At 31.0% G+C, this 17,982-nt stretch overlaps 1 non-coding gene across 1 annotated transcript; it reads right to left on the reverse strand.

Annotated features, from left to right (window-relative positions):
• Nucleotides 1–460: 460 nt before the first annotated feature.
• On the reverse strand, nucleotides 461–567 carry LOC113856783. Its single transcript, XR_003503016.1, has one exon. It is a non-coding gene; the product is annotated as a small nucleolar RNA R71 (small nucleolar RNA).
• Nucleotides 568–17,982: the final 17,415 nt, after the last annotated feature.

Consider the following 17,982-nt stretch of genomic DNA (forward strand, 5'->3'; position numbering starts at 1 on the left):
ATCTACACCTTCTACTCCTAAATCAGAAGAACTTCAAATTGCTTCTCCTACACCACCAACACCTCAAAAGAAGATAATGGCTGAACAGAACAGGCTGAGAACTTTAGGAGATTATACAGTGTCTAACATACAAGGATACAACTCATCTATAGTCAGACTTATCATACAAGCCAATCATTTTGAAATAAAACAAGCTCTACTTCATTTAGTTTAGCAAGATCAATTTTTTTGTTCAATTTCAGATGACCCTAACTTACATATCTCTAACTTTTTGCAGCTTTGTGACACAATAAGGATGAATGGAGTCAGCGAGGATGCAACTAGATTGAGATTATTTCCATTTTTCTTAAGGGATAAAGCAAAGTGTTGGTTGCAAGCTCAACCATAAGGAAACATAAATAATTGGGCAAACCTTATTAACAAATTTCTTGTCAAATATTTTTCACTATCTAAGGCTACCAAATTAAGAGGAGAGATCACACCATTTGTGCAGCAAAAAAGGGAATCATTATATGAGGCTTGGGAGAGATATAAAGAACTTTTGAGGAAGTGTCCACACCATTGCATACCAGAATGGATGCAGCTAGAAACTTTCTATAATGGAATGAGTCTAGCTACTCGAACCATGATTGATGCAGCTGCAGGAGGATCATTAAATACAAAATCATTGGAGGAAGCTCAGCAGATTATACAGATAATGGCTTCATCTATGTATCAAAATTCTAATGCAAGACACTCTATAAGGAGTGGAGGATATGAGGCTAAAATTCTTGAGACTTTCCTTGCACAGAACCAACTGCAAAACCAAATGTTTTTGGAGCAAATTGTTGCACTAACTCAGCAAATAAGCAATCTTCAAGCAGGGCCAATTTAGAATATCCAGCTTACTTGTGATTTTTGTGGAGGAAACCATGTCAATGGTGCATGTGATGCACCAACAACTGAACCTTAAGATCAAATTAATTATATGAAAAATTTTCAGAGACAACAACTTTCATTCCCACTTGGTTTTCAGTATCCTAATAGTAGAAATTAGCAGTATTATAATTAGAATTCTCAAAATTTTGCTGCAAAGAATTCTAACTCTGCTATGGCTTTTCTGGTGCAGGTCTAGGAGCACAATAACCTTATTTTCAAGGGAATCGAGCCACTTAACCTCAAAGAAATAAAAAGTTTTCTAAGCATATAACTGAAAGATTGAGTGAAATGGAGGAAACCATGCTGCAATTTATGAAAGTGACCCAAACAAGCTTCAAGAATCAAGAATCTTCCATGAAAAAGCTTGAGACTCAAATAGGACAGTTGCCTGAATAATTGTCCAACAGAGATGAAGGGAGATTCCCTAGCAGTATGGTCATCAATCCAAAGAAGCAATGTCAAGCTGTAATGACTAAGAGTGGGGCTGTTGTAGGGATCCCAAACCTGTCGGAAAAAGAGAAAAAAATTGTGATTTGGATGAAAGGAAATTCACCTTACTGAAGAGAGAAAATATAGAAAACAATGTTTCGTTCATAGAATCAATACTTTGAAGAAGAAAATCCATGAAGATCAAGTACGTAACAACTCTAAGTACTGAAAGTGACACTCCAACAACAGAGTTCATGAAGGGCTTGCGCGTTATCACTCTGACTACTGAGAGTGGCTACGCCCAAGGCTAATTTGCCCAGGAACCATGCGTGTTATCACTCTCGCCACTGAGAGTAGCCACACACAGCTGCGCGTTAACACTCTAACTACTGAGAGTAGCCATGCACAAGGCAAAAGTTCAAAAAACACATGCGCGTTAACACTCTGTCCACTGAAAGTGTTTACGCAAAATAACAGAATTTTGGAAACTACTTTTAAGTGTCAACTTTGGACGATTTGAGTTCCTACTTCAGCCATAGAAGCTTCTAGAAGACCTTCCACATTTAAATTCTCAGTGATTAAAGTGTAAAAGTACGAAAAGGCAGGAAATATTCTAAATAGTAGTTAAGAGTTCAGATTAAGGGACTTGTGTATCATTTTGTCATTTTTTACTTCCCAACTGTTTTAACTTCCAAGGGAAGTTAGAGAGAGGGATTGGGAGCGATTTTTAAGCTTCATTGCTAGAGGAATCAAGGTGAGGATTAGGTCTTAGAAGATGTTCTTCTGCTCTTTGTCTTCTTCTTCTCTTACTTTTCCTTCTTCTATTGTAATGTTGTTTTAACCCTTTTTGGCTAGGGATTCATGGATCCAGATTTGATATTATGATGTAATTTTGGATTTGGACCTTGAGGTTTTAATTGAATTGAGTATGTGATTCTGTTCTTCATGCAATTGTGAACTAATCATTCATTCAATTGAAGTTAGAGGAGTCTTCATCAATGGAAATTGAGTTTATTTCTCATATCTGAATTATATACCTAGGTTATTGAGGCCTTAGGAATAAGTGATCATAATCTAGTAATCCTATAATTTTCAGAACTTAATGCATTATTTGATTGAATTTCACATAAGGAATTAGGGAGGTTTAATTAGGTATTAGAATCAATGAGGCAGGAATTATCCTTTGGTTAAGGAAGTGATATTGATTTTCAATCAATTAGAATTCTTAAGAGTCCAAAACATTATTACATTGCAATAGAAAATTTGGTGAAGTGATTCCTAACTATTTTCCACATAATATTTTAAATACAAAATTTGTATTCTATTTTTTACAGCATATTTGTTACCTTTTATTGTTTTTATCTCTTATTTTTACATGTTACAAATCTTCCAAATGAATTACGTGGCTCAAATAATTGTTGAATTAAGAAGTGGTAAGTGAAAAAAAGATCCTTGTGAATGATACTTGGGACTCATATTAATTTCTAAATTTTTTTTACTTGCTACAACTACCTAGTACACTTGCTAGTTAGTGATTTTACACAAAGCATATTGTTGTATTCTGAAGTGTAACAAGGAGCTATTCTGACGAGTGTGGTGGCATAAGTTTCCTTTATCATTGCCGATATGATGGGAGGAGCTACTCTTATCCGTTCTTGTAAATCACCAAAATCAACACCTGCATCTTCACAGAGTAAACTGGTTAGTGATGGAAAACACCAAATAATCTTTTTTCCTCTTTTGAATCTCTAGAATGCAGCTATTGATAACTTCCTCACATCAATGAACATGTCATTGCAAATAGAAGTTCAACTTTCTAACAACTAATATAGAGCTGTGTTTTATTGGCATGAATAAGCTCAAGATGAAGATACTCCAAATTTTTGCAAAAGTGAGGAGATTCCTGGTGGTGATGTTCTTGGATTCATCTTTTGAATTCATATCCTATGTAGTGCCTGGCCTCCCACTTCTATTTAGGATTTTTGTGTAATCCTTGTCCTTATTATTCCTGAATGTAGTGAACTCCAACTGCCCATGTTCTCTCTCAACATTTATGTTGAGAACCTTTTTGATGTTGGCAGTAGAAAAATCCACATCTACTCCTTTGACCATGGTGTGGAAACGAGGTAGCTGATTCCCTTAATTACATAGTACATTTGCATAAAATTCTTAGGTGATTGTCTTACACCCTCTGCCAGCACATGAGCTAAAAAATTCCAATCCTTTCTTTTGAATTTGCTCCACAAACTCTAGATTATGTCTTTTTACTATTTCAAAATTTTTGTCTTAGACTATCTTTCATCTTAAGATGTTAGCTCTAAAGTAGTTTTCATGAGCATTACTCCTAAATCTAGGATCAAGCTTAGTTACTGGGCTTGAAGAAGAGGCTGCTGCTGCAATTCTGCCCTAGGAGTTCTTTTTGGAGTGCTTGCCATTTGATTAGTTCTGAAATAGAATCTAGTGTATAAATTCATTATTTTCATGCCTTGTTAATGCTACATTAAGAATTAAACAAATAAACTAATGTTCTGTTAACTTAGAATACGTTTATTTAACTTAGAATACAGTAGTTCAATGTTTAAAGGAAGCATATGCATCATGTATCAAAACAAGCTTAACTTTTCAATTCAATACAATGCATGAATTGTGAAGGCCTAATTTAGCAATTTTGTTTATGAAAATTTATCAGTACACAAGCTTAACTCAACTGAGACAATTTATCAGTAATAAAGCATGCTCTCAATATGCAAAAACATATCACATGGTATTACTATAACATCAAATTTCAGCAAACATACAATGGGATAAAATGTTAAGGAATTTGTAGCTTTCATTCTCAGCACAATGACTAATATAATGCAGCATAAATCCTATTAGAAATTTTAGAGAAAAGTGCTCATGCATGCAAAATTAGTTCAAAGAAGCACTCCTACAAATATCCCAATGTAGCTCTGAATTGCAGTAAAAAAATGGTAAAATCATGCATGCAATCACCCACATTGTTTCTCAATTACATTCTTAAGTCAACAATGTTAGAAGACAATCATCGATTTCCATATTCAAATTTTCCCTAATTTTTATCCTTGAAGAACCCTAATCAGAAATTACAGAAATTAAGAAAGAATTAATTGGAATTTGAGTGCAGAAAATACGTAATCTTGCTTGCAATGAACAAAATTCCACTTAATTACAATTTAGAAAGCAAGAAATTATCATAAAGAAATTTTTAAGATGAAAAGAGGAAGAGAAATATGAGTTTTAAGGTTGAATATGCTCTGCGTGGTTACTTTATGGGCTTTATATATCCACCAGAAGCACGTGACTAATATGTACAAGAAAAATGAACACTACAGAAAGGGTTTAGAAAGGCTAGAATGCACGTGGTCACTATTTTTGTAAAAAGTGAACACTACAGAAAGGATTTAGAGAAACTGAAAATGTGCATGTTCACTTTTTTTGGAGAAAAAGTTAACACTATAGAAAAGGTTTAGAGAGGTTAAGATGTGCATTGTCACGACCCCTTTTATAAGGAACCGAGAACATTGTTTCTACATCACAAACTTATTTAAAATAAATAAAGTATAGAGAATATAAGTATGAAATTCTCTTCTCATTCAAAATAAAACAGAGTTTCTTACAACAAATATCCAACAGAACAACATAATATTACATTTAGTTCATAATATTCAAAATACCCAAAATTATACTACGTAGCTCCCTCTACATGATGTCTCAAAATATAAGGAAAAAGGACTTTGATGCAATATTACTCGACCCCAACTTCAATCATTTCTTCACTGGCCCCTCAGCCTGTGAAGTAGATGCAACACCTGCTACATCTGCTCACGTACCACCGTACGATCATCGCAGTACACACGCACACAACGACATAGAAAGAAATGCAAGGGTGAGCTTACCAAACTTCAAATAAAATCATATATATATAGCAAAATATTTCTCACAGCAATAATCCCATGCATTTCCAGCCCATCTAATGCATAGCATGAAAACGGTTTCCAACTGGTTTCACAGCCTAAGTAATCCAGAAGGAACCGAGCCGGTCCGGGAGCGACCCATTCCGGTATCTGGATCCAAACAGCACAGCACAGCAGCTCAGCATGAACTTACCGTTACACTTCTACCCACCTAAACATGTAACTCGGCTCTATAATGATGCAAAACATATCTTAGCATGATGCACACCGCCAAAATTATTTTAACAGCTCAACTAAGGCAAGTTTATAGTAGATCAACCAAAATCTCAGCATTTTAAATCAATTAACAGCAGTTATAGCTTAGAAAATAGCTTTTATTCAATAGATCTAACAAAATCATATTAAAACATCTTAAAATAGCATATTAAACCGTTCAAAACATAGTTCATAGGTTAAAGTAAACTCCCCTTACCTCAGAAAGATGATTCACACTAGATCTACCGAATATTACTTGTTTTAATGCAAGATTTACCGAAGATTCGGCTTTAGAACAAAATTTCTCTTAAGAACACCATGAACTTCTATGAGAAAGAGAAGAAGAGAAACGAACAGTAAATCTAGCTTCAAACTTAACGAAACTTACTTCAAATCCCTCAGAATAGATGTAGAATCTCAGATCTGGCAAGAAATCTAAGTTTAGGAGGGTTTAATATGAGAAAAATGGTAGTATACGGCCTTAGAACCTTTGAGAACCTTGAAGAGGAATCAAGAAATTAAAATTTTGTGTGAAGCCCCCTTTTTATAGAAAATTTTCAAAATTTACTGTTCACCGCCGAAACACTGTTCACCGCCTTACTGTTCACGCTGGAAACACTGTTCAGGGCACTATTCACGCCAGAAAATACTGTGCACGCGTACTGTACACGCACTGTACGCGTATGTGACGTCAGCCATGACGTCATGATAATGTCACTGATGACGTCAGCAGTCACTGTACATACGCGGTTTTTACTGTTCATACACGGTTTGTACGCGGTTTTACTATTCACCTGACACTGTTCATACGGTACTGTTCATTTTTTTATTTTTTATTTTTTTAAATAATTTCAAACTCCATCTAAATCTATTCCAATACCAAATAATCCTTCAATTAACATTGAACAAGTATAAAATATTATAGATTACTCAATAATAAATCTCTAGCCTGACATGCACTTTCACTATTTTTGGAAAAAGTAGCAACACACAACTGCTTTTACTTTATGCACTTGTGCATGTCTCTATTTAAAAAAAAAAGTAGTAACACACATTACTTGTCTCACTTGAGCAAGAAACCCTACACAAAATTTCTATTTTTTCAAAAACCAAGGCAATAAAATTGAGATGTTACACATTTCAAAGCTACATGCAGCTAATTGGAATGTACTAGCCAATATATATAACATTTTATATTTAAGTTAATATAATATTGAATTAGTTATATTTTTTTTGCAGAATCTACCAAATGAGATGACTACAAAAATCTCAAATGTTGGAATTTATCCTTGCTAGTTGAGCAGTCCAAATAACATGACAACATAATGCAAGATTCTCGTACATGGAAAATGTAAGGCAAAATTTAGAAATGAGGAGACCTATTTCTAGTTAAGGGGAGTTGATACAAACCTTTTTTCTATTAGAACCATAGAATCCTAATGTTTTCCTAAAATCTCAAGTGTAACAATGGCGATTGTGGACTTGAAAAGCCTATGATTATTTTAGAACTATCTAAGTACAATTTTTTAGTAAAAGTTCTAGACAAAATCACTTTTAGAAAGCTGATGATTTTATTATTGAACATTTTGCATGTATAGTTAATTACTATTTATTATTTTGAATAATAAACATACTGTAAATATTGAATGATGTAGGATAGAAGACTTTATTAAGATCGAGAGAGTGTGATCTATGGCAATTTGCTTCTGAACTACGCGATTGATCTAAGTTCAGAGGTGTCTAACCTTCAGCACATTGTATTGGATTGTATGATAACATGTTTCTATATTTCATCAATATATGCTTAAATGAGGTTTATGAAAAGTTGATGATGTATGATTTGTTGATCTAGTATGATTGAAATGTTTTCTTTCAATATATATATATATATATATATATATATATATATATATATAATGTGGACTAAGTTAGGGTATGTTGAAATTAGAAATGATTCAATGAAGGGGAAACATAGATTAATGAAATTGTTATGAATATTGGTGAATTTATGAGAAAATGCAAGTAAAAGAAAAGCAATACTAATACATATGTAATAAAAATATTAATTGGTGTGATTATAATATGTGTATTGTAATACATCGACGGAAAATATTATAACACATCTGTTGTAATATATTGATTAGTGTGATTGTATCACGTGTATTAAGACAATATTGATTGATGTAAATAATATGATTTTGGTGTGGCACTGTTGAGTTACCATATGGATAGGTCAGAGATACACTAGGGGTATAGGATTTGGAGTCGATTGAGAAAACCTGGAGAAAATAAGGGCGAATGTTCACTGATGTGTACACGATTAAAAGTGGAATACATTTACTAGCCTCACACTCATTTCCTAACTGAACTCCTAACCATAACTTTGTTATGAGGGTTGTGAACGCACACACGTTGTATCCATGTGTGGTTTGGCTAACCAACAACTATTCATGCTGGTGTAAGCCCTTCATAACTAAGGGAAGTTTATTGGCAGCAATTTAGGGGCTTGTGAGTACCTAAAGTATTGTTAATTGATGAAATGTTTAGAATTGAAATGGATAAAGTGGCACGAAGTATGGATTAAATGATGGTGTTTGGTTAAGTGTGAAGTGATGTGCATGGATGACTTTTGTTTGATTAAAATTATATAAATAAATTATTTCTATTTTGATGCATGTTATATGAGATAATAATTTCTATATTTTTTCAACTGTTTTAAATAAATGATAGTTTAGTGGGACCAAGGATACTTACCCTTACTAATATTTTTAGGTAATGAAAATGAAGAGATAAAGAAGATTGATCTGTTCTAGAATCATACTCACGAATAAATTGTAAGGAAAGGAACTACTATGTAGGATTTAAGTTACTTTGAAAGAATGTAATCATATTAATTGAGTTTCCATTTAGAATTTATAATATTTTGATAAATCCTATTGTAAATGATGATTTAAGGTGTAATATTTATTAGTAAATTTCATTAAATTTTAAATTATATCCAGCTTTACTTAGAAATTTAATTTATTGTAAAATAGTATTGTTTATATTATGAATTTGAATTATACATATGTTAGACCATAATATTTATAAATGTATTATTTCTATTAAGTTATGTTGCATATACTTGAACTGTATGAAATTTCATATGCTAGAATGTAAATGGGTGAGCTGTGAAGTTGCTGGATAGAAGTTGTGTGTTGCAATGTCGTTTGGTTTTTTGTTGAATAAGACTAGTAGCGAGAGCTTTTTGTTGCAATGCTGTTTGGGTGTTACTTCTCTTTTTTTAGGACTCACGTGGAGTGAGATCTAAGAAAATCCAGTTCCAGATAAGAAGAGTTTATCCTAGAAAGTCTTTATTACTCACTTGGGTATTATGATATTGTTCATAATCTTCCTTTAGCTAAGAATAATTGACGTATGAACAATACTCTGGGTAGAACCCAGAGTATGTTTGACTAAGTGAAATCTCTATTGTTTTGTGAATGGTAAGAAATTATCCCTTTTGAAGATGAATGTTTGAAATGTTGTGGTAGAACATAACATGCAGAGAAGATGTGATATAAGTGCTAAAATGTTTAATATGTGCTGAAATACTTAATTAATACTGCGAGCTGCTTGGTTTTGTTGTGAACATATATATGGCTGTATTACTGAGATTGGTTAACAAGTGTTGTGAAATGATGTGTTGAAATGCTTAATATATTGTTATGTTGCCTTATGTGGATTTGCATCATTCTAGAGACAAGTCACGTGTTTAGGTCGTTAGACACATAACAATAAGAGTCGAGTTACATGTTTAGGTAGTTAGACATGTAATGATAGGAGACAAGTTGTGCTTTGTCTAGATCCAGATAACGGGATGAATCGCTCCCAAATCGAAAAATAAACTAACGTATTGGATGAGCTAGGAATGGGCTGAATAGGCTCCATTAATTGACTAATATTGTTGTGTTGTTTTGCTAAGCATGGAATGAGCATAAGGACTGTATTGTTTTGCTAAGCATTTTGATGTATTAAGTTATATATACATGTATTACATTTCTATCAATTTTATGAATATGATTGTTTGTTATGTAAGCTCACCCTTGCATTTGTTTGTGCAGGTGTATGTGCTGTGATGACTGTATGGTGGTAAGTGAGCATACTTCTCATGCTGGAAGGTCTAGCTAATATTGAAGTCATCATGCATTTTTGGAGAATTATAGTTTTAATTATTTTATTGGTTTAGGTCTTAGTGATAGGTCTAGACTATTTTGCTACAGTTTTCGAGAGATGTAATTGTTGTTTATAAAATTTGTACTTTGATCTTTATGCAAAGCAACTGCTATAAATACATATACTTATAAAATTTTTGGACTTGAATGAAAATGCCTTTTGGTCACTATTATTCTACTGAGATGTTGAAGTTTAATTTCTGAAAAGTATATCTTTTGTACTATATATATTATTCTCATAAATAAATCTATACTGAGAGTGATAATGTAAGATGTCATTGATTCTTTATAAAAAAGGAATCATGACAATATATATATATATATATATATAACATAAAATTTTATTCTTTATTATAATTATAAATTTAAGTTATGAAAACATATTTTTATTATATTATGAATGAGATTTTTATATAGACAAAGTTTTAAAATTTGCTAACTTTTATCATTTTATATTCATATATCTTTATAACTTTCAAAAGCTATTCTAAACTTTTAAATATGTAATAGTGTGAGTTAAAGATCATAATTCCTTAATTAAGGGTAATAAGTTGTTGTTTATAACCACTTAACATTTACGCAGCAATTATTCTTCGATATAAGATTATAATATCACTATTATAAATTGTGATAATCATGTATTTGATGTGATAAAATAATAAAATCTTCCTATTATTATAATTCTTCCTTTTTTATCTCTAATAAGAGTTAGTTAATACTTTAAGTAAAATTTTAAATCCTTTATAAACTATAAGAAAATAATTTATAAATTATGAGCATTACACTTGACATACTTTATTATTTTTGTATTATAATGAAATTATCATTTACATGACCAAAAATCTAAATATGAATTTAATTATAATTCACGTGACATACTTTTATAAATTTTGAATTATAATTTTAGGTCATGTAAATTTTGATTTTGCTACTTAGCAAAAATTGACATATTTTTCCTATTTATAATATTAAATATTTTTTCTATTTATAACATTAAAATTGTGTTACTATATTTCTAAAATGCTTAAACCTTCATTTTAATCATTGAGAAAGTTTGAGTCTAACATTTTAGTCTTTGAAAATTTTAAAATGTCACGTTAGTCCCAACTTCTTTTTTTGTCATTCATTTTAGTCCCTAGACTCAAGACTCTATAAAGAAACAATAATAGAGAGCTGACTTGTCATGTTAAGTGTTATGTCAGATGTTTAGGTGGAAAAAAATGAAATGGAAATGAACATGGCAAAATGTTAACTGTATTTGGCAAGTGTACCAAGTTTTGATACAATATAAAAGATTGTCGTACCCATAGGGAGTGGTGATATACAAGTAATTTTAGTTATCCCAATTAAAAGTAATAATCCTAAATATTCAAAGATTTACAACTACAATTCATGTGATTTTGATTAATTGGATTCATGAAAATTTAGCAAGATGACAAAATATAAATTTACTATGATAATGAAAAGCAAGGATTAGATTTCATCTATCACTAACTTCGTATCTTAGTCATAATATATTTTGCACAATTACTACGGTCTTACGATGCACTCCCATTATATTCACTTGTTGGATTCCTCTCACCCGAGATTCTAAGATATATTTATTGAATGATGATCCTTTATCTAAACAACAAATAATCCAGCACTAATATCAAGAGTTATATAGCATACAATAGATTAAAATATATCCCTAGAGTCCCAACCTATTGCGTGTATTTATCCCAACTAGGTTTCGATGTAGTTTCCCAACTCACCCAAATTCCCAATTCATGAATCATTCCCCCACTACGCCATAAATGAGTTTTTGGAGTGCTAACTTAGACAGCGGTTAGTAAAAACTGCTTTGTAACTATATATTTAGAGAGCGATTCTCTATTAACCGCTCTCAGATCTATACTTCTAAGAGTGGTTAACAAAGAACCATTCTCAAATCTATACTTTTGAGAGCAGTTCTTTGTTAACCGCTCTCAGAAGTATACTTTTGAGAGCAGTTCTCTATTAACCGCTCTCTAAAGTCATTCTTGGAGAACAGTTAATAAAGAACCGATCTCTAAAGTCATTAAAGTCGTTTATAAATGAAACAGGCTCAACGCATTTCTTCTTCTTAGCTAACAAAGTTGGTCTCTTTTACTGTAAGTTTTGTTCATCTTCTCTACTCTCTTATGTTTTCTTCATTTTTTCTGTTAGCCTGCTCTTTTCGTCTTCTCTCACTAACAAATTGATTTGTTTTTCTCACATATATAGGTACTTCTTCATCCTGCTCTCTTCATCTTCTCTGCATTAACAATTAGTTTTTTTTTTTCATATTTGTAAGTACCTCTTCATTCTCTATTGTTCTCTTCATATTTCTGCGCTAACAAATTTATTTTTTTAACATCTGTAGTTAGTTCTTCATTCTCTCTTTCTTTCTTCTTCTCTTTGTTAAGGATTAATCATCCTTTCTTTTTTTTTCTTTCTCTCTATTAATGTTAAAAATTATCTTACTAATTTATTCTTTTTTTGTTCATGCAGATATGGATTGTTTGGTTAACACCAAATGTATAAACTCAAGATTCAATTTTGATTTGTGATAAAAATGAAAAAAACTCACAAAGAAATCAATTCCAAATTTTGATTTAAACTTAATAATAAATTAATTTTACTTTACAACAGAAAACTCAAAAAGAAATCAATTTCAAATTTCAAATTCGCGGTCTACATTTATACTTTAGAGAGCGGTTCCACGTGGAACTGCTCTCTAATATTACACCTATACTTTGGAGAGCGGTTCCATGTGGAATGGTTTAGGTTTGAGAGCAGTTGTTTAACCGCTCTCTTAAATATAACACATCAGATAGTGCAAGATTTTAGAGCAATTCTAAATGCTCTCTAATTTAAAATGGAACCCCTCTCAAATCTCTATTTTGGCATAGTGCCCGTAGGGTAGAAGCAACTATTAACATCAAAATAAACACACCCAACGCATGAAAAATGAACAAATGAACTAAAATACTCAGAAAGTTAAGATTACATCCAATCCCCTATGAAGTTCTAGCCACTCATAATGTACTAAACAACAAGAAAATACATGGAAAGAGGATAGAAATTAGCCCTCCAATTGTGTAGTCACTCTTCCATGCTTCCCCTCTTACTCTTGGTTCTCAACAACTTCAAAATGAGTGAGTCACCCCTTTTCTCGTGCGTGGACTCTTTTAATTTAGGGCATTTAATGAATTCTTGCTTAAGCAAGAGAGTTCTCGCTCAAGCAAAAACTACATAGAGGCATATTTCAATCCTAGTTAATCTCGCCCAAGCGAGACCTCTCCTCGCTCAGGCAAGACTCTCGCTCAAGCAAGAATGTGGTAGAATGTAGGTCTTGCAGCTTGACGCCCTTGCTCAGGCGACCCGGATCTCGCTCAGGTAACCCAGACCTCGCTTAGGTGAGATTTGCTGGCTTTGAGGACTTTGCTTCCCCTTTTTTCATTCTTCATTCCACCAAGTCTTGCCTCTTAATATTTTGCACAATAATAAAGGATCAAATACCTTCATACAATCACAAATTTAAGGCAGATAATCACTAAATTTAAGTGGCTAAACTTCAATTGGCATGGGATATAAATACATTGAATTAAAAGGGAATTTAAGCATAGACTAATTAGAAAGGAATCGAATAAGTGCCAAATTATATATCAAAAACTAATACTAATTGGCACTTATCACAAAACACCTTTAATTGTCAAAAACGGCATCGTTCTGCAAACACGAATTTGGGTGATATTCTAGGTGAGACTCTGACATATCCACTTAGGGTTCTTCACAAATATAATCTCAAATCACAAATCATTCTACTCCCTAACACTAAAGGAGAAATGTCTTTTCATATCGTTAATTGGTATGGACACTATAGCATTGCAAGGTTACTAATTATACATGTCAAGCCTTTTCTTCCTAACATTGAGCATGGGATAGGAGTAGACAAAAACTATATTAGAGCAAAAAATTGGAATGAGAACACTGTGTTACATGAAGCAATGCGTAATCATCACATTAAAGTAGTCGAGGTTTTGCTTTGCTAATAAGGCCCCAATATTAGAACAGTTCTGCATTTTGTTAGAACAAACCAAGGTTCCTTTTGAAGTGATGGTGTTGTTGGGGTTTCTTGGTGGTTGAATTAGCTTCTGAGTGGCAATGACAATTCTTATCCTTTGCTAGAGTTTAAGAATGGCTTAAAACATGTTGTGGGGAATCCTCTCTTCAATGGTGGCTCTGAAGTTCCTTTCTTAGGGGGCAACAACCTTTTAACCAAAGTAATGTAGAATCACATTGTTTTTAACAATTAAAGTGTTTTGCCACGTTTATTTCCCAAACAACGTCGTTTCTTACAACCTAGACATTTAATATAACACTTAATGTGACAAGTCAGCTTTGTGTTACTGTTTCTTAACATAGTCGAGTATATGGACTAAAATGAATGACGGAGAAGGAAGTCATAGACTAACGTGATATTTTAAATTTTTTAGGAACCAAAATATTGGATTTAAACTCTCTCAAGGACTAAAATGAGGATTCAGTCTTTCTAAAATTCATGATTGGTAATTATATATTTATTTGTATAATAAAATTAATAAATTTAAATTAGTCTATGATTTTATCATTTTTGTATTATGTCAGGTGAATTAATTATAATTTTATTATAATAATTATAATTAGTTTAAGGCAAAATTATAACACACATGACATGTTTGAATGTTTTTATAGTTAATTCAGATGATAAATAGAAAAATTAATATTACTATAAAATTAATTATAATATAATTAATTTTATAGGAATTTCATAGTAATTATAAATATTAATTATATAACTAATATTTATAATTATTATAAAATTAATATTTATTTTTTAGATTCATTTTTGTCTTTTAACATTATCTTTAACATTTTAATAATTCTTAAAAAATTGTTCTCCATTAATATTTACAAACTTAAACTCCTTTTTTATTTGTATTTTCTAATTATGTAAGTAATTTTTTTATTTTATATTTCTAAACAAATATGACTTTTAATTTTGATTTCACAAGTGTGTTCATGCGTGTATATATATACATGTGAATGAACACTCTCGGTTACACACGCTTACCTTTGCTTCATTCTCTAGGTATGCACAAGGCTTTGAAATTTGTTTTAATATCGGTGTACGTTGTTTTTCTTGTAGGTTATATAGTTAGTATGCTTGAATGCTGTGTGTTTGTATTCTCTAACCTCATATCTAACCATATATAACAATATCACCCGTAATATTTAATTTTTTAATATTCTTTGTATCCGAGTTCATTGTTTGCTAATATTGTTGTTGCTGTAGTATATACTTGTCCGAAGAACAATGTGAAAATATTGATATTTTATTTACCTTGGGTGACTTTTACTTGAATTTTAAACAATTAATAAGGAGTTATCTTACATTGATTAGAGTATTTTGGAACTTCAATTTTAAAATTGAAGTTACACGTACGTACATGTAATATTATTTTAGTATAAATAAAATAATTCTTTTTTCTTTTTTTTTATTCTCTGAAGTTCACATGTGCATCGGTTAATCTTTTAGTTGAAGGAAATTAAGAATTTTTTAGTGAAATTTAAGAGCATTCAAGGTACTAGCTTGAATTTATTTTCTCTCATATTATTCAGGTCAATGTGATGAAACATATGACAATATAATTGATCGAAACTTCTTAGATATGATTTTTTCTTAAAGCTTTTAGATATACACTAGTTAATTACACACTTGAGAATACAAAATGGAGGCTTCATGAAGTGAAGAAAAGTTTGAATGCAACACAGTGCATGTAGATTTACCGAAGAAGGCATTAAGGAAAATACAAAAGCAGTATCCCGTTCGCTTGCTTTAGAAATGAATAAAAGATATCAAGGTCATTTCCGATGAGTGAAATTGATGATGACATGCATGAATCATAGCCAAGACTTGTTGCTAGTGTTCAACCACATGCTAATGAAAAAATTGAAAGTTACTAAGAGAAACATATCTTTCAAACAATGTTTTTACCAATTCAAAAACTGATGTTCTGAAGCAAAAATTCCCTCTTAGTAATATTGTACTATACGTAGCTACTGGTTTCAGAAAAGATGAACTTGTTAAAAAGTTAATGCTACAAGCTCCAAATCTTTTCATTGAAAAAAATTCTAATGATGACAATGCACTACATGTTACTGCAAAAGGTGGATTTTTCCATGTCCTTGAGAATTTGATGCTTACTTGTATCAATAATTTTAAAAACTAAGAGGAAGAGGCATTTGACAAAATTCTAATAAAAAAGTAATTAAGGAAACACTTTCTTGAACGAGACTATAATTAATGGTCACAACAAAGTATCAATTTTTTATCTTCTCGTGATAGCTAGTTTCAAGAAGATGTCAAAGAGATCTACATTGTTAGAAATAAATCAGGTTTATACTTGGCAATTGAGGCTGGATATGACGGACTTTTTCATCAAGTACTAGGTGAAGAGAGTACAAAAGACCCTAACTTTATTCCTCAAGAAAAATCATCCCTTTTTGCAGTAATTTTGAAGAAGGATGAAGGTACCTGTTGGTATCTAATTTTTTTCGTGTTCTTTATACATTATATTTCCTTATAGGCATCCTTGCTAATGCAAGCTAGATAGATATCTAATGTTCACTATAAAAAAAATAGAAATTCATTTATTAAGAGTTTGTTGTTTAACTTGGCTTTTGTGGTTTTGATTTTATTTAATGACCATTAAATTATTGGTATAAATATTAGAACAAATTACATTTCAAGTCTGTAAAGTTTAATAAAGTTTTATTTAATATTCTTCCTTTTATTTTTATCTCATACAAACTCCTCTTAATTTATGTAACAATGTAACACTGCATATTTTTTTTATTACATAAATAATTTTTATTTCTTATACTATTATGAGTTAGGAGATTTTACATGTACATTAAAAGGTGGGATATATAAGCTAAATTTTATTAAACATCACATAATGTAATTTGTCCTAAATATTATATGTCTATGTTAGTAATATTATTATAATATTAATAAATGATTTTATTAGTATAGGAAATTAATTTACATTTTATCATATTATTTTTATAATATATTTTATTATTTGTGTGGATTAATGAGTATATTTAATCTTTTTAAAGTATTTATATCAACGATAACTAACTAAATGATAAACTATTTTTGAAGTATTTTTTTAGTAGTATATGGACGTAAATATTTTCTCATTTTCACTGTAAGATAACTGCAAATCCATCTTAAATTAAAGCATATTCTTATTTGGTTATTATTTGTAAGATATGTAAGATATTTTAGATACTATGTTAACAAGAAAGCTAGATAGATTCGTTAAAGGGATATAGATTAAATGATTCCTTTTCATTATGCAGCTTAGGTAGGTTATAAAGAAGTTCATTATTTATTAAAGCGATGTGCTTCATGCTCCATGGAACGGGATAAAGATGAATTTTTTCCACTACATTTGGCTTCATATGCATGTCACGTTGAAGTAGTTTAAGAATTGCTGAAACAAGAATATTGTCCAGATCTTATAAAGATGCTTGATAATGATGGCCAAAATATTCTTCATCTTACACTTGAAAGTAAAAGTTTAAAGTGTTAAGATACATCTTACAATCCGTAAAGAGGTTTAAAAGATGATAAATGGACACAATGCTAATGGGAACACTCCCTTGTACTGCCAGCCAAAAAAAGTAAGTATTTCCATTGGCATCCTGTCCATTTATCATCTTTTGAAACTCTTTGAGAGTGGATTGTAAAATGTGTCTTACTACTTTAAACTTTCCAATTTCAACTTCAAGATGAAGAATATTTCTGCTTTTATTAAACATCTTCATAAGAACTGGATAGTATTCTTGTTTCAGTGATTCTTAGACTACTTCAAAGTGGCCCAGCATAAAAAGACAAACATAATGAAAAAAATTCATATTTAACCCTTTCTACGGAGCATGAAGCGCATTGATTTAAGAAATAACAAACCCCTTCTTTATAAATTACATGTGCTGCATAATGAAATGGAATCCTTCCTTTAGTATCCCTCAAATAAATCCAGGCTTTTTTGTTAATATAGAATCTAAAATATCTAGTATATTTTATAAAAATAATAACTGATTAAAAATATGCTTTGATTTAAAATGAATTTGCAAAAAAAATTATCTTGCAATGGAAATAAAAAAAATTTACATCT

The sequence above is a fragment of the Abrus precatorius genome, unplaced genomic scaffold (assembly GCF_003935025.1).
Source record: "Abrus precatorius isolate BTA unplaced genomic scaffold, Abrus_2018 Scaffold11, whole genome shotgun sequence".
NCBI classification, from domain to species: domain Eukaryota; kingdom Viridiplantae; phylum Streptophyta; class Magnoliopsida; order Fabales; family Fabaceae; genus Abrus; species Abrus precatorius.